Below are 18,656 nucleotides of genomic sequence, written 5' to 3' on the forward strand. Positions count from 1 at the left end.
CATAGACAGAGGTAAGCCAAAGTTCTGTTGAGTGCAGGGTTGGGGTGAGAGCTGGGGCAAGAAATGGGGTCAGACAGTAAGAAGTGATAAAAAAGGAAGGCAATGAGTAGTCAAACAAGAACAAGGTACATTGACATAAATGTATAACAATGTCATAATGAAATTCATTCTTTTGAATACTGAATAAACAACGTAAGAAAAGGAGGTCAAAGGAGACAAGGAAAAAGAGATGTAAATGTGTCTTAAGATAACAGATACAAAAGTGTCAAAGTCTCTGGGTGCATGTGTTTATGTGTGTGTGGGAAGGGGAAGGAGGGAGGGAGGAAAGGAGAAAGGTAGATAGATAGGTAAAGAGAGAGAGAGAGAGAGAGAGAGAGAGAGAGAGAGAGAGAGAGAGTGCAATGGTCAATGGTCAAGTCAATTGCAATTTAATTTTGTTTTGGGTAACTTGTAACTACACCTTAGGCCACGGAGATCATTGGTTGAAGTTTAGCTGAATCTCCAGTTTGAAAAAACTTTTAGTTCTTTATGTTTTTTTTTAAGGAAAGTGGAGCCAAACCCATGCTCACATTCTGGCAAGTGAGCCTATGTAAACTCCACTGTTCCCTAAGCTCATCCTCTCCTCTCTGAAGCCAGAAGGACTCTTGTGCAATCGACACTATTTGATCACAGGGCAGCTTAAAGGAAACCAGCATCAACACAGCTCTCTTTGGACACTCGGAAATAGTCTTTCCATCCCATTTATTTGCAAAGGTTTTGTGTCTTAAATGTCAGGACAGGCTAGTTTCAGAGTGATTTTATTGTGCAAGCTGCTTCAAAAAGTCTCGCAAGAAAGGATGGGTTCACCTTTCTATTTCAGCATTAACCGGATGTGGAGAGCAGCATTGTGTAGTGGACATTCGAATGGGAAGATGCAGTGTGCAAGGGGAGGCTTGGCTGGCCATGACGCTCTTGTCAGCTTGGATTGTTAGGAACATAATTTACATGATTTCCACCTGTGTGACTGAGACAGTACGTTCCCCTCATCGAAACTTCCAGGCTACATTACGTTGTTCGCAGTTGGCAGAGCTGCTTGTTCTCAGTTGTTTATGCCTCTTACAAACAGAGAAGAGGAAGACCAGAGAGCAGGACTTTTCTGTGCCCTTTAATCATCTAGGCAGTGGTTGAGTAGTTTCAGCTAGTGGCCGGCAGAGTGGGGGGGGGGGGGGCCATGGGAACTGAGTTTGTGAATCAGAAACCCCTAAAAAGAGTGAGAGAGGGAAATGGGTGAGAATTTGATTAAGAATTGGTTTTTCGGTTATCAATTTCTTAACGATTAAAAAAAAACATGTAACATTCAGCTTTGGAAAGAAAATATTTTTCATAGTTCTATTATGTCGCTGCAGATAGAAAGAAGGAATTTGGACAGAAAGACCAGGGACTGCTGTGTTAGGAAGATCTGAGTTAAGGCAGTACTGCACACCAAAAGTTGATGTAATCATTATCTTTTTTTTTTTAAAAAAAAATTATTTACCATCCACAGTTCCCCCTCCCACCCCTCATCTCTCCATTCCCACATTCCCCCTACCCAAATCCTTATCCACTCCTCAGAAAGGGTAAGACCTCCCGACAAAATCTGGCATATCAAGTTGAGGCAGGATCAAGCCCCTTTCTTTGTATCTAGGATGAGCAAGATATCCCTCCAGAGGGAATAGGCCTCAAAAAATCAATTCATGCACTAGGGATAAATCCTGGTCCCATTGCCAGTGACCCCACAGACTGCACAAGCCATACAACTGACATCCATATTCAGAAAACTGAGTTCAGTTCTATACAGGTTCCCCAGTTATCAGTCCAGAGTCAGCAAGCTCCCACTAGCCTGGGCCAACTATCTCTGTGGGTATCCCCATCATGATCTTGACCCCTTTAATCATGTAATCCCTCTTCCCTCTCTTTGGCTGGACTCTGGGAGCTTAGCTGTGGATCTCTGCATCTGGATCCATTAGATGAAGGTTCAGTGATGACAATTAGGGTGGTCATCAATCTGATGATAGGTGAAGGCCAATTCAAGCACCCTCTCCACTATTGCTAGGAGTCTTCTGGGGTCATCTTCATGGATTCTTGAGAGTTTTCCTAGCACCAGATTCTCCCTAACCCCATAATGACTCCCTCTATCAAAATATCTCTTTCCTTGATCTCCCTCTCTGTCCCTCCCCCAATTCAACCATATTCTCATATTCTTCTTTCCCCTTCCCTAATGCCCCCCCCATCATGCTCCCAATTTACTCAAAAGGTTTTATCTGTTTTCCCTTCCCAGGGGCATCTATTCTTGCTTCTTTTAGGGGCCTTCTAGTTACCTAGCTTCTCAGGGGTTGTGGATTATAGCCTGATTATTCTTTGCTTTATATCTAATATCCACTTATGAGCAAGAACACACTGTTTTTGTCTTTCTGGGTCTGGGTTATCTCATTCAGAATGTTTTTTCTAGCTCTATCCATTTGCCTGCAAATTTCATGATGTTATTGGTTTTTATTGCATTGTGTAAATGTACCACATTTTTATTTTTTAATCTATTTTTCGGGTGAGGGACATCTAGGTTGTTTCCAAGTTCTAGCTTTTAAGAATAATGCTGCTATGAACATAGTCGAGCACATGGTCTTGTGGTATGAATGTGCATCCTTTGGGTCTATGCCCAAGAGTGGTATTGCTGGATCTTGACGTAGATTGGTTACCAATTTTCTGAGAAACTGCCATATTGATTTTCAAAGTAGCTGTACAAGTTTGCACTCCCACCAACTGTGGAGGAGTGTTCCCCTTACTCCACATCATCTGCAGCATAAGCTGTCATCAGTGTTTCTTGATTTTAGCCATTCTGACAGTTGAAAGATAGTATCTCAGTGTTGTTTTGATTTGCATTTCCTTGATGACTAAGGATGCTGACAATTCCTTAAATGTCTTCCGGCCATTTGAATTTCTTCTGCTGAGAATTCTCTGTTTAGATCTGTACTCTCTTTTTCAATAGAATGACTTTGTATTTTAATGTCTAGTTTTTTGAATTCTTGATATATTTTGGAGATCAGCCCTCTGTCAGATGTGGGGTTATTGAAGACCTTTTCTCATTCTGTAGGTTGCTATTTGTCTTGTTGACTGTGTCCTTTGCCTTACAGAATCTTCTCATTTTTAGGAGATCCCATTTATTAATTGTTGCTCTCAGTGTCTGTGCTATTGGTGTTATATTTAGCAAGTGGTCTCCTGTGTCAATGTGTTCAAGGCTATTTTCCACTTTCTCTTCTATCAGGTTCAGTGTAAAGGATTTATGTTGACGTCTTTGATCCACTTGGACTTGAGTTTTGTGCCTGGCAATAGATATAGACCTATTGCATTCTTCTACATGTTGACATCCGGTTATGTCAGTGCTGTTTTGTTGAAGATGCTTTCTTTTTTCCATTGTACAATTTTGACTTCTTTGTCAGAAATTGGGTGTTCATAGGTGTGTGGGTTAATGTTAGAGTTTTCAATTTGACTTTTTTATTACTATTGTTCTATAGTATAGCTTGAAGTCAGGGTTGGTGATGCCTCTAGAGGTTCCTTTATTGTACATGATTATTTTAGCTATTCTGAGTTTTTTGTTTGATGTGGGATGTCCTTCTGTTACATGTGTTGCTTTTATTGGTTGATGAATCAAGTTATTTCAGTTAATGGCTTAGCAGAATAAAGCCAGGTGGGGAATCCAAATAGAGATACAGAGAGAGAATAGACAGAGTCAAGAGATATCATGTAGCTCATGAAAGAGAAAGATGCTGGAACTTTACTGATAGGCCACAGTCTTTTGGTGATATGTAGATTAAAAGAAAAGGGTTAATTTAAGATTTAAAAGCTAGCTAGAATATGCCTGATGGGGGATTGCATTGAATCTGTAGATTACCATTTTTATAATGTTGAGGCTACCTACCCAAAACATGGGAGATCTTTCATTTTCTGATATCTTACTTAATTTCTTTCTTCAGAAACTTAAAGTTCTTGTCATACAAGTCTTTAACTTAGTGTCTGCTCCTATGTCTCCCTTTCAATTTCTGATTTTGTTAACTTAGATATCTTCTCTCTGACTAGTTTGGATAAGGGTTTGTCTATCTTATTGATTTTCTCAAAGTATCAACTTTTTGTTTCATTGATTCTTTGTATTCTCTTTGCTTCAATTTTATTGATTGCAACCATCAGTTTGATTATTTCCTGTCATCTACTCCTGGGTGAGATTGCTTCTTTTTGTTCTAGAACTTTCAGGTGTGCTGTTAAGTCACTAGTGTAGAATTTCTCCAAATTCTTCATGTGGGCACTTAGTGCTTTGAACTTCCCTCTTAGCACTGCTTTCATAGTGTCCCATAGGTTTGGGTATGTTATGCATTTATTTTAACTGAATCATAGGAAATATTTCATTTCTTTTTTTCCTTTTTGACTCAATGATGATTGAGTTTAGCATTATTAAGTTCCTGTGAGATTGTAGGCATTCTGTAGTTCGTGTTGTTGTTGAATTCTAACTTTAAGTCATGGTCATCCAAAATGATACAGGGGGTTACTCCACTTTTTTTTTAATGGATCTGTTAAGATTTGATTTGTGACCAAGTATGTGGTTAGTTTTATAGAAGGTTTCATGAGATGCTGAGAAGAAGGTCTATTTTTTTGTCTTTGGGTGAAATGCTCTATGTATGTCTGTTAAACCCTTTTGAGTCATAACATCTGTTAGTTCCTTTATTTCTCTGTTAAATTTCTGGGATGTTGAGGTCTCCCACTATTAGTGTGTGTGGTTTGATGTGTGCTTTAAGCTTTAGTAATGTTTCTTTTACAAATGTTGGTGCCCTTAAATTTGGGGCATAAATATTCAGAATTTAGATTTCATCTTGATAGATTTTTCCTGTGATGAATATGATATGTCCTTTTCTACCTCTTTTGATTAATTTTAGTTTGAAGTCTAGTTTGTTAGATATGAGGGTAGATATACCAGCTTGTTTCCTAGGTTCATTTGATTGAAAAGCCTTTTCTCAACCTTTTACTTTGAGGTAATTCCTGTCTTTGATGTTGAAGTGTGTTTCTTGTATGCAGCAGAAGGATGGTTCCTATTTTGTATACATTCTGTTAGTCTCTGTCTTTTTATAGGTGAGTTGACTCCATTGATATTAAGTGACATTAATAACTAGTGATTGTTAATTCCTGTTATTTTTCTGGTTTGTTGTTGTTGACGTGTGTTTGTGTTTCCCTCTTTTGAGATTTCCTAGTTACAGTGTTTGCATTCCAGGATGATACATGAGCCGGGAACTAGGCTGGAGATTTAAAGACACATGCACACAGGTAGACAAAGATACAGGCACACAAGTCATCCTTGAAATAAGAATGCCAACTTTATTGTGCTCTAGGGAAGCTTTATAGGGATCCCTAACTGATAGCCATACCCCAGCTCTTGAGAGTTTTAGTTGTAATACCCACCAGAATTCACTCCCCTGCCATCAGGAACTCATGAGGGTCTTGTGCTCAGAGAAGCTGCAGGCATGGGAAAACAAGTTTTTTCACTCCAGCGGGCAAAGTGTGTGAGGCAGGCAAAGAAAGTCAATGGGTCAGGGGTCTGCAGCCCCCCAATACCTAATATAAGATTATCTATTGCCTGTGGTTTTGTGGATGCACTAACTTCCTTGGGTTGGAATTTTCCTTCCAGTACTTTCTGTAGGACTGGATTTGTGGTTAGGTATTGTTTAAATCTGGTTTTGTCATGGAATATTTTATTTTCTATGTCTGTGGTGATTGAAAACTTCATGGGGTACAATCGTCTGGGTTGGCAGACCTGTGGTCTCTAAGTGTCTGCAAAATGTCTGTCTAGGAATCTTCAGAGTCTCCACTGAGAGGTCGGATGTAATTTTGACAAGTCTTTCTTATATGTTACCTGACCTTTTTCTTTCGCACCTCTTAATATTATTTCTTTATTCTGTATGTTTAGTGTTTTGATTCTTATGTTGTAAGCAGTCCCCCCGAGGCACGGACACCGCCTGAATCAATTGAAGGAAGTATTAATGTCTGTATCTATAATTATGCAAAACCCAGATGGGGTTCTGTAAGCTTCTTATCCCTTCATAGGCGTGTTCTTTTTTAGGTTGGGAAGGTTTTCCTCTATGATTTTGTTGAATCTGTTTTCAATAAAACATGCCTTCGAGCTGGAGTTCTTCTCCATCTTGTTATTCTTAGGTTTGGTCTTTCATAATTTCCCAGGTTTTCTGGATGCTTTGTGTCAAGAATTTGTTAAAATTTGACATTTTCTAATTTGACATTTTCTTTGACAAATGAATCTGTTTCCTCTATTGTATCTTCAATGCCTGAAAACCTCTCTTCCAGCTCTCATATTCTGTTGATTATGCTTGTATCTGTGGTTCCAGTTTGTTTACCGGATTTTCCATTTCCAGAATTTCCTCAGTTTGTCTTTTGTTTATTGCTTCTATTTTAATTCTCAAGTCTTAAACTATTTCCTTCACCAGTTTGATTGTTTTTTTTCTTTGCTTTCCCGGCTTTCTTTAAGGGGATTATTGATTTATTCCATTTTTTGGTTTGTATTTTCTTCCATTTCTTTAAGGGCATTTTTCATTTCCTCTTTAAGGGCTTCCATCACCTTCATAAAGTTATTTTTAAGATTGTTTTCTTCTGCTTTATTTGTGTTGGGAAGTTCAAGTCTTGCTGTTGTAGAACCACTAGATTCTGATGGTATTGTATTGTTTGCTCTCTATGGTGTTGAATGTGTTCTTACACTGCCTTCTACCCATCTGGGTTTCATGTAATTATGGATATAGACATCGATTCTTCCTTCAATTGATTTAGGTGGTGTTTGTGCCTCAGGGGCTGCATTTCCTCCAGTCTGTGTAGGTGGTGATATGCCTTTGGGTGGCCTCTGATGCCACTGGAGCTGGTGGTGGAGTGGCCTGGATGGGGTAGTCTTGCCTACTGACTGGCTGCTGGGGCTCTTCCTCCAGTCAGCGCAGGTGGGGGCTGTGCCTCTAACGTCCTCTGATTCAGCTGGACATGATGGTGGAGCAAATTGGCTGTAGGAGACTTACCTACTGACCAGTTGCTGGGGTTGTGATCGGTGGAGGAGATGTGTGGGAAGTGCCTCTGGACCTAGGACCTAGAGAGCGTGGCTTTCCAGTCAGAAACCAACACTCCCTTCATCCATCAGTCAGTGCTGGTGGGGGCTCTGCCTCTGTGGTCCTCTTATACAGCTGGGGATGGTGGTAAGGTAGTCAGTTACCGGGGTAGAGAAGCAGAGCAGCCAGCCACTAGCGTTCTTACCTCTCCCAATGCTCAGACCAAAGGGGCTATCCTGTCTCCATGAACCCTCAGACTGACTGCTGTCTCTGAGAAACCTCAGACTTCATCCTTGTACTGAATCCTCAGACTGCATCTGAGCTCCTGTCTGAGCATTGCTGTCCTGACAACTGACTAATACCATGGACACTTTTAAATAAACTCCCGAATTTGTCCACAGTGCCTAAATTTCTAAATACTTACATAGCTAGCAGCCGATAATAAGTTCATTTTTCTCTTAATGTTTTTCTGCTCAGTCATAGATTTACTAGTAGAATGAAAATAGCTAAAATGTACTGTACACATATATGAATTTTTCACTAGATAAATGTAATAAAAGTTAATGATGAGAAATGAATGTTTATATTAAGCCATTTGAGTCATATCTATTAGTACACTCAGAACATTAGAAAACTATACTTGTGGTGTACCTGCTGATAAAACCAAGTTATAATAAACATCTTGAAAGACGTTCAATTCTAGTGTCCCACAAATGCTATCAAGTAAGAACTGAAACTCTTCTAAAATTGCCCAAGTTATAGTGACCATCTCCTGTCTCCTGTTCTCTGCTTCCGGAAACCACATATGCTTTTTACTGAACTCTTCCAAAGAGCAAAACCCATTCCTACCCCAGGCCAACTGCACACACAGATGTCTTTGCTTGAATACTCTTGGTATTCACCACATCTCATTTCCCTTCTTTCCTATCACAGAGGCTCTCAGAATCCTATACTCACCCTTCACGGTGTATGTCCAGAACCACACTCTCTTGTCATAGTATTATCTTGTTTTGCCCTTGAATGCAGAGTATAATGAGTCTGTTCATATTCAGGCATCTGTCCTGGCCTGCCCTTAGGGTTCTGACAGGATATGTCCGCAGCTGCAGCCACTAAGGGCACCCACTGTGCGCATTCGCCAGGCTACATTCCCTTATAAAAGGTAGGCCTTGCCCACCTCCTATCTTTTTCTCTTCCACCACACTTGTCTTTAGGGACTAGTCTCTGTTCCCTCTATGCCCCCTGTAGCCCAAATTCTAATTGCTCTTAATAATGAAAACCTGGAGTCAGTTACCGGGGTAGAGAAGCAGAGCAGCCAGCCACTAGCGTTCTTACCTCTACCAATGCTCAGACCAAAAAGGCTATCCCGTCTCCATGAACCCTCAGACTGACTGCTGTCTCTAAGAAACCTCAGACTTCATCCTTAGACTGAATCCTTAGACTGCATCTGAGCGCCTGTCTTCACCTTCCTAGTGAAGCCTCCTAGTAATAGGGATATGGAACCTGAACCTTCCATCTTCTGTGAGTAGGCGAGGCTTCCAGTGGTGGGATTGGGACATCAACTCAACCACAAAACCTTCAACCTCTGATTTTTCCTGCTTGCAAGATGCCGGGGAAATGGTGGAACAGAATTTGTGGGAATGACCAAGCAATGACTCTTCTATCTTAAGGCCCATGGCTGGCACTTCCTGGGTGCCCAGGGACAAGGGCCAGCATTGCCCAGAGACCTAACATAGAACCAAACATGACTGGAAAAAAAAAGTCGATGAAATGATTTCTAATGATACTCTGCTGTACTTACAGATTGGTGCCTAGCTCAGTTGTCATCAGAGCAATTGATCTAGCAATTGATGTGAGCAGATGCAGAGACACACAGTCAAACATAAGGTGGAGCTCAGGGAACCTCCCAGAAGAGGAGGAGGGAAGATTGCAGGAATCAGAGGGGTAGAAGACACCATAAGAACACAGCCCAAAGAATCAACTAAACAAGGTTCATAGGAGCTCACAGAGACTGAAGCAACAGTTGTGGATCCCGTATGGGTCTGAGCTACATCCTTTGCATAGATCTTATGGTTGTATAGCTTGTTGTTTTTGTGGGGCTCCTACCAATGGGAATGGGGTGTGTGTGTCTCTGACTCTTTTGCCTGCTCTTGGTACCCTTTTCCTCCTACTGGGTTGTCTTGTCAAGCGTTGATATGAGGGTTTGTACCTAGTCCTATTGCAACTTGATATGCTGTCTTCTATTGATATTTCTGGGAAGCCTGCTTTTTTCTGAAGGGAAGGGGGGGAGGTTTCTGTGAGGGAAACTGGAAGGAGTGGAGGGAGGGGAAACTGCGGTAGGTAGGCAGTGTACTAGAAAATTAAAAAACTACGTCTTTACTCAAATTTTCTAGAAGAATCTTACTATAAAATATTGTCTTACATTCATGTTCACTGATGCTTTAGACAGTCATTCACCTTTCCTCTATTTTAAGAAATGCCCATATTTGATATAAATGCTGTATTTGATAGCATCAGAATTCTCCTTCTCTGACAAACAGGTAGAATTTTTCCTCCCCTTCCCATTCTTCCTCATACCGTCTCATTCAGAAAACTTGAATGCAAATCCCTAGGACCACTATCTTTGAAGAAAGTGTTCACTACAGCTTGCACTCTGCTGTGTTCTTTGAAGAAGATTCAGTCCTCACATCTTTAATCTCTGAGTCCTTCTAAACCTACTTATACATATTCATAAATGACTGTAATATTTTAAAATATTTATAATCCACCAAATCAATGGAAAGCGGTTTGTAAGGGGAAGAAGTCTCATCCTCACGTTTCTGCATATTACTACTGGTTAAATATCCTAGAACATAGCAATCAGTCCATGAGCTTAATTTGGAATTATAAACTATATATATACATATATATATATATGTGTGTATATATATATGCTTAATTATTTAATTAATATGTATGCTGATTTATTTTCTGTGTATGTATGTGGTCATACACGCATGCCTGCACACACATGCACACACATACCATAGTGTAACTGTGGAACTCAGAGGATAGTTTGAAGGAGTCAGTTTTCTCCTTCCATCTACCATGTGGGAGATTAAACTCAGGTCATCAGGCTTGGTGGCAAATATCTTTGCCTGGTGAAGCCATATTGTTCTCCCTGTGTTCACATGTATCTTGTGGTATTCAGGAGAAGAAATGTCACCTGTGAGGAGCAACAAGCAGGACCGTCCCTAGGAAGCAAATGATGGCATGAGTGATTGAAAAGATAATTTTTTTTACACACCTGTTTTAAATGCTTTAGGGATGTGATCTCATGTAATCTTACAATCTGTGGAACGCAGCACTCACATTTATAGTGCCTTTGCTGATAGGGATACTGAAGGTTTAGAAAAGTTAAAGACATTTCCAAATCATTTTGCTAATAGATAAAAAACCCAGAATTCCTAGCCTGCATAACACCACCCCAGAGTCTTTACTAGGAGCTACTAAATAAGATGGAGACCATTGAACTGGTTAGTGATGAAGAGATACCTTGCAGGTTAAGTGAGCATCCTTACTTTTGGAAGCAGTTCATCCATTCACTACTTCCCTATTGTATCTTTCTGTGATCATTTCATTGAAGTCAGGTATGTTACAGTCTAGAAAAATCTCAAGTTTATAATAGTATCCTTGCTAGGGTCTAGGTTTTTTTTGTTTGTTTTTTTTTAGATATAGCAAGGGTGTATGCAGCTAAAATGAGGAGCATTGTATTGAGACACAAGACCAAGCAGTGCTATGGTGGAGAACCAAAGAAGCAAACATGGTGTAGGCAGAAAACACTATGGACATGTAGACAAACAGGCTTCCCACGAAGCTCAGTTGAAGACTCACGACAGAGAGGCTCTTTGCTTTTTCCAGGCTCTCACAATGACATCACCCTTTAACCAGTGTATACAGCAAGCTCAGGTGATCATATGTAACAACCAGGAAATGGTTCCATAGTCAACACAGACAGTACTGGGCTGATTCGCTCATTTCCACTAAGACCAGAAACTTCACTCCCACTTCTATTTGCACTTTTTGTTAAATGACTCGATGTCTGTGAGTTGCATTTCATCATTTGGACTGTCAGAATTCCTATTGTCAAGTTTCCTTCTCCTTAGGGGATCCTTGATGGTAACAGGCAATACCTTTCACTTAACTTTAAATTTTTGAATTTTATTGTTTTATTTTCTTTTAAAAAACTTTTAAAAGTTTTTATTTAAATATTTTCATACAAAATAAGGTTTGAACATATTCTTCTACTCTCAACTTCTAAATCCTCTACATGTCCTTACCCAGTCAACAAACAACAACTTCTTCTTCTTCTTCTTCTTCTTCTTCTTCTTCTTCTTCTTCTTCTTCTTCTTCTTCTTCTTCTTCTTCTCCTCCTCCTCCTCCTCCTCCTCTCTCTCCCTCTCTCTCCCTCTCTCTCTTTCTTTCTCTCTCGCAAAAAAATAATACCATGAAAAACATGCTAATAAAATAAAAACAAAAACAGCCAAACAAACAGAAAGGAAAATCAATAAGATTAAAAAAGTACCATAAAAGAAAAAGAAACCCAACAGGAAGAGCACACAGAAGAACATGGAGTCCATTTTGTAGTGGTCAACTCCTGCACATGGGAGCTGTTCTGGAATGTGGTTGAGATTCTTAGGAATACCGTATTGGCAAAAACTAATTTTACCTCTCTCAGCAGGTATCAGTTGCAAATATACTTTTTTTTCTTGGTTAGGAGTGTTCATTCCCCCTTTTTACTGCTAGGATTTTGTGTGCTTTGAACCCGAACAGATCTTGTGCTTGCTGTGACAGTCACTGTGTGTTCATACGTGTGTATCAGTCCTGTTGTGTATGGATGTCGCTGTTTCCTTTGAGTCATTCGTACAATCTTTTGACCTCCACTTCCTTGTAGATTCCTGAGCCTTGAGGGGAGGGGTTTGAAAAAGATACCTCATTAAGGATTGAGTGTTCCAAAGTCCCTTACTCTCTGGACACTTTCCAACTGTGAGTCTCTGTATTAGTTCTTGTAGCAAGAAGAAGCTTCTCTGATGTGGGCTGAGGGAGGTACCCATCAGTGGTCACAGTGACATACCATTAGTGTCATTTGATTTTTGTGTTCCTTTAGAAGAGTTAATAGCAGTAGACTTCCCCCTAGGCCCATGACCTCTCAGCTTCTTGGCCAATTTAGTAGCGTCGGGAATAAGTTCCATCTTATGGAGACAATTAATACCATAACATCAGAAGCTCTGTATTTCAAATCAAGACCATGTCTCTGTGCCAGCAGTGGATTAAGAGAATGGATCCCTTTCTCTGCTCCACAGCTCATGAACCTAGCTTATCATATCCCAAGCAGCAGCAGTGTTTGAGAATTCTTATTGCTGAGCCTTTGGTTCAGCTCGTCTCTACTCCCTGTCCCCGCCCCCAACCAGAACATTTGAACGAAACAATCTGTTTTCCCCAGAATGACCCAGGGAACAACCTACTTTAGCTCGAGCTGCTTGGATATTTCGGCTAAAAATGGCTTGTTTCCATGCGTCACCTGGATAATTGCTTTAGTCTGATGGCCCATTTAGCTGGGTGAGCCCCAGGTACGAGGCACAAGTGTCAGCGAGGACTTCATTGAAGAACGCCAGCCTGGCTGTACCTTCTGGAAGCCTGGAGAAGTACAATGTAGATTTGCTGCATCCTTTGATTCTCTCTCTCTCTCTCTCTCTCTCTCTCTCTCTCTCTCTCTCTCTCTCTCTCTGTTGGATTATCTGTGCCACCTGATAAGAAAGCCTCCTTCTATCTTTCCAGGTGATTTCCTATCACATTCGTGTGTAACCTTATGATTTTTAAGGGGCAATATTTCAGCAAGTGCTTCTTAAATACTGGCCGGGCACCGGAGAATATCGAGGAAAATAAAGACAATATATTTCTTCCTCAAGATGCAGGTGCTTACGGTGTAGTTTATATGAACACTTAGAAAGTGCCTGAAGGTTTGCTGTTGACCTATTTGAAAGTATAATCAGAGTTGGAGGAGGACAGAATGGCTGGAGAGAGCCGTAGACAGGCTAAACGTATAGGTGGATTTACTCTTGCTTTCTTACAAATATACTGCTAATTTTTATGAAATATAGCCTTGTATTTCAGGAAAATACTCCCCCCCCAAAAAAATTGAGTTGTTTATGTTTATCTCATTTAGAGGATAATATAGAGTGTGTTCTACACTGGGAGGACACAAATAGTGTTGGTTATAAAAACACTCCTATTTAGATAAAAATACTGTTAATTTACTTTCTTAACTGAATGTACACACACCTATATAACTTGATACATACATACATAAACACACACACACGTATAGAGAGTAGAAAGACAGAGAGACAGAGAAGAAGAGAGAGTATGTGGAATGCCTACATATGTGTATGTCTGTCATTTGTGAGCCTGGTGCCCCAGAAGTCAGAAGAAGGCATCTGATCACTGGGAACTGGGCTTATAGGTAGTTGTTGACCACTTTTTATAGTTGCTCAGAGCTGAACCCAGATTCTCAACAAGGTCTCCTATCTGCTGAGTTATCTCCCCAGCAGCGTTGTATGAATTTTTAATATGTTTTCAAGACTGCGGAAGCAAATAGGAAACACATACAGGAAAATGAAACCCGTTATGGACTGGTGAACACTGACAAACTATATCTTATATGACCTTTTTCGTGACGTGTATATGTGAAAAACATCTTCTCACTTCAGTTTTAAACTTCAGTTGCTACAAGCTGATTTTACAGAATAACAAAGCAGGGATTTCTATATTTTTTTTCCTTCTCCTCCCTGACTATAAAATAACAGAATTTTAAGATTTAAGGGTGGGACTATGTTTCTCTTCCTTCCTTCCTTCCTTCTTTCTTCTTCTTCTTCTTTTTTTTTTTTTTTTTTTTTTGGATAGGGATGGATTTTGCACTTGATTAAGAAGTTACTGTTTCTAGGCTTACACAGTTCAAATTCTCCAAGATAGAACTTTCAGGCTGGCAATAAATGTCATGAACATGATTTTGAAGGTCAAGCTGGTAAACCACCAAAAACTCCTGACAGCTTGGCAAGGGGCTATTTACATCTGGCTCCTGGCACCGTGGTCCCTGCTACGATGTAGTCAGCTTGGATAAGTGGAGCCTTGTGAATTGAACTCGATTGAACCTGGCATTTGACCCCTGAGGCCTTTATGTCTCCTTTTATCCCCTCTTCTCTCCTGCCTCCCACTACGAGAGCCGAGCAACCATAAAACTCTGCTGGCTTCCTGCAGGGACACTTGGCCTGGTTTCCCTGTAATACCTGTTTATACATGAATCAACCTAAAATTAACTTTAGTGACAGCGGGATCATCCCGACCTTGTGAATTCAAGTATGAAAGGCTCTAGAACATATGACTAGCCAGGTTTCTTGGTAAATGGGCTGTTCTATTTAGTTTTATTTAAATAGACTTCCTGGCTATTTAAAGGTGGAGTCTATTAATACTTTTTCCTTTAATCTTTGCTTTTGAAGAGTCTAGACTACGTTCTTGTTCACGTGGTTGTATGGCTTTTATAGGCCACTTAATATTTATTAATGTGATGGTGTCTCAAGATCATCATTCCAAAGACCCCAAATCTAATAAACTCGTTAATGAGAGCTAGGCTTCAGGGAAATGGGATGGGGTGACTTTGACGAGACTTGGTTTCACTAGGATGATTCTGCAGGAAGATTTATTATAACTGTTCTCAAAGTTTTTAGTAATACACTCTATTTTATATAAACCAATTTTAATTGCAGATCATAAGGAATACATGAATTTTTTGGGCAACTTCACTTCTTCAAAGGAGAATGAACTTCCTTCTGTTCCCAAACTCATTTTAATAAAATAAAAACACATGAAAATGAAGCTAAAGAATATGAAAAATGATTATAGAAGATTTTCCCTGATTTATATGGGGCACGAGGAACAGTTCCCTAAAAGTAGAACATGCTACCATATTTAAAAAGCATATTTTCTTGGGCATAGGCAGACGACTCATGAACATATAGACTTAGCTATACTGGGAGCCCTTAGTTTTAGATAGAAAGAAGCATTAAGATGAGTATCATTGGTGAATAGTTCTCTTTCAGCAGCCGGAAATGGGAAGAGCAAATGGAGGCAAAACACTCTGTAGAGATTATTTGGAAGTATGTATATATATAACATGTATTTACCCTATAGTATATTTATAATTACTATATATAAATATATATGTACATATGCATATATATTAGAATAATCAAACTTTCAGTGAATCAGGGAGGAAAACAGGGAAGGCTCTAGAAAACTGGTCTCAACTATCAAAAAAACATATTTTAAATGCTGTTTATTAAAGAACTCTAAACGTGTCTACTATGAATGAATATTGAGAAGAAATACATTTTTTAAAATTGAGAGGCTTGTTTGTGATTTTTGTGATATAATTCTTCTATTGTTCTGTTAGTTATAGGAAGTGACACTTTTATGGATTCCATAATCTTGCATGTGTGTGTGTGTGTGTTGTTTGTAGTTTGTATGAGGTGCATGTATAAGTGGTATTTGCTCACACGTGTGTCCAAGCACCTGTGTATACACAGAGGCCAGAGGAAGACATTGGTTGTTTCGTTTGATCATAACCCACTTTATTCCCTTGTGGCAAGGTCTCTCCCTGGACCTGGAGACAGGTTGGGAACCAGCGAACCCCAGCAACCTTCCGTCTCAGTCCCACCCAGTGTGCCCACCCTTAGCCATCGCTCCACTCACTGACTCCTCCTTTAAAAGGCAATGAAAAACATTTGAAGCTACTAAGATTTAATAAACTGTGTTACCTAAATCAAGCACAGGCCAGTAGCATCAAGTTCACCGGAAAATAAATAACTATAAAAATAATGAGACGTGGTGTCAGGAGGAGGTCAAGAATGGGGACTTTGGAGGCAGACAGACCACAGATTGAAAATGAGTTCTGCTATTTTCTCACTCTGTGACCTTGGGTCATTGAGAGTGGTGAATTTCATTTTGCTTCTAATGTAATATGGGTTGATGGTGGATATGTGGCTAAATTGCATCTGTGTAATTCCTTGTACATTTATAAGTTGGCACAGTGTGCCTGATATTTTATTTTCCTCCAAGAGCACAGATTATCGTTGCAGAAATGACAACCAGGTTTTCAAAAGATAGTGATTTGTCCAATGCAGATTAGCAAATTGTGGCATTTACTTAGTCAGTTGCTGATTCGCTGACTGGTGGGATCATACGGAATGGAGGCTAGACAGACGCGAGCCTTAACTGACATGTCTCTTTCACTCCAATGCTGCTTCATGACATCTGCAAGGAAAAATTCTTTGAGGGAATTTAGAAGGCTTCTGAATTTCATTAGCGATAAGATGTAAAGAATGATCTCATTCATGGTCTGGGAACATGAGCGTGAATCAGGGCAGCTCTTTGCTGAGAATGGAGAATTCACACAGAAAGCTCCGAGATTATGAGATGCAAAGTCAAGGAAGCATGAACAGAAAGTGTTAGGAAGGTGGTTATGGTCAACGGTGTTTAGGAAGCTTTGAATCCATGTATTTTCCATCAAGAAAGAAGTCGTGATCACTTGTTGAGTGGACCCAAGAGCTCAGCCAGACAGAAATGTGAGAGTCGAGGGACAGGTAGGATATGGGATGGTTAATCCTGCCAACTTGATAGAATTCAGATTCAATTTAGAACATGGACTTCTTGTCCTTTCTGTGGGATGCAATGATCCACCCTAGATATGGGGGGCACCATCCCATGGACTGGGGTCCTGGACTAAATAGAAAGGCGGAAGTGAGTGATACATGAGAGTTCATGGTTCTCTTCTCTGACTACGGAGCAATGTGACTCGCTGGGTCATATTTCTGATGGCACGCTAGTCTCTCCCTGGCATGCTAGACTTTGTGCTTTTGAGAACTAAGAAGAAGAGCAAACCCTTCTTTCCTTCAGTTCATTTTGTCAGCTGTTTTGTAACAGTAATAAAGAAAGTAACTCATGCAAGATACATCAAGCCTTTGATAAAATGCCCTCACAGGCTCCAGTGTTGAGGACTTCTCACTTAGATGGGAGTTCTAGGTCAGGAGAATGCTGTTTACGTCATGGACCGACCCATGTCTTTGAAGGGGATGGCGTCTTTCTCTCTTCCTCACTTCCTCCATCCTTCCTTCTTCACTTTGCTCTCCTGCCTTCCGTCAAGGATGCTGCTTTGCCACACTCTCTGTTACAACTGTCATGTGTACTATATCACCTGAGGCCCAAAGCGATAGAGATTATGGAACAACATAGGTCAGAGAGCCAGCCTAAATTAAGCCCACCTGCTGTAAGTTGTTTTCCTCCGTCATTTGGGAACAGCAGAGAACTGTCTGTAACATATTGTGATGGTTAACGGTGTAAGTTTGAGAGGATGTAGAATCACTATGAAGCGAAACCTCTGAGGTGATGTGTGAAGGGATTTCTAGATTGCGGTTATGAAGTTGGAAAGAGCTATCTTCATTTCCAGTGACATCTTTCCATGGACCTGGATCCTAGGTTGAATACAAGAGAAAGGAAAACGCTAAATGAGAGCAGTTGCTGAAATTCTTTTCCTTACTGAATACAGTGTGACCAGCAGCCTCATGCTGCTGCTGCCTGGCCTTCGACACCATGGTGGACTCTTCCAGAAACTCTGAATCCAAATGAAGCTAGCTTGTTTGCTTCCCACCCTCCCTCTCTTGTTCCCTCCCTCGTTTTCCTTTCTGAAATTGCTTTGTAACCAGTTTTGTCACAACAGTGAGAATACACACACAGGGTAATAAAACATTTACCACAGTAATTCACGAACCAATTCCAAGCCACTAGCTAAACACAAACCATTAAAGCATCATGAGCGATGGAAGTCATTGTTAATCTTGGCAGTAAAGAACCTTTGTGTTCATTTATTCATCGTTCAATCTTATGCTAACAGAAGTCACTGACTTTTGCAGGCTTTCTTTAACCCATTTATAAAGGAGTAAGAAATGACCAAGTTTTTTTTTTTTACTTATATATGAAAGATGTGACTCAAATCTTTGAAGTGATTTAAGATACTACCTTTATTTCTATTTTGTTGATTTCAGCTCTCAATTTGATTATTTCCTGCCGTCTAGTTCTCTTAGGTGAGTTTACTTCTTTTTATTCTAAAGTTTTTTGTTCTAAAGTTTTTTGTTCTAAAGTTTTTTGTTCTAAAGTTTTTTGTTCTTTTTGTTATAAAGTTTTCAAATGTTCTATTTATTCACTAGTCTAAATGCCCCTCGATAGAAGAATGGATAAGGAAAATGTAGTACATTTACACAATGGAATACTACACAGCAGAAAAAATAACGACATCTTGAATTTTGCAGAAAAATGGATAGAGCATGAAAACATTATTTTGAGCGAGGTAACTCAGACACAGAAAGACAATTATCACATGCACTCACTTATAGGTGGTTTTTAAACATAAAGCAAAGAAAACCAGCCTACAATCCACAATCTCAGAGAATTTAGACAACAATGAGGACACTAAGA

General features: G+C 39.9%; 1 long non-coding RNA gene across 4 annotated transcripts in view; it reads left to right on the forward strand.

Annotated features, from left to right (window-relative positions):
* LOC125390065 (uncharacterized) overlaps positions 1 to 18,656 on the forward strand; it is a 278,533-nt gene that overhangs the window by 240,599 nt on the left and 19,278 nt on the right. The window lies entirely within an intron of this gene.

Source organism: Myodes glareolus, chromosome 26 (assembly GCF_982192425.1).
Source record: "Myodes glareolus chromosome 26, mMyoGla1.1, whole genome shotgun sequence".
In the NCBI taxonomy this organism is placed as follows: domain Eukaryota; kingdom Metazoa; phylum Chordata; class Mammalia; order Rodentia; family Cricetidae; genus Myodes; species Myodes glareolus.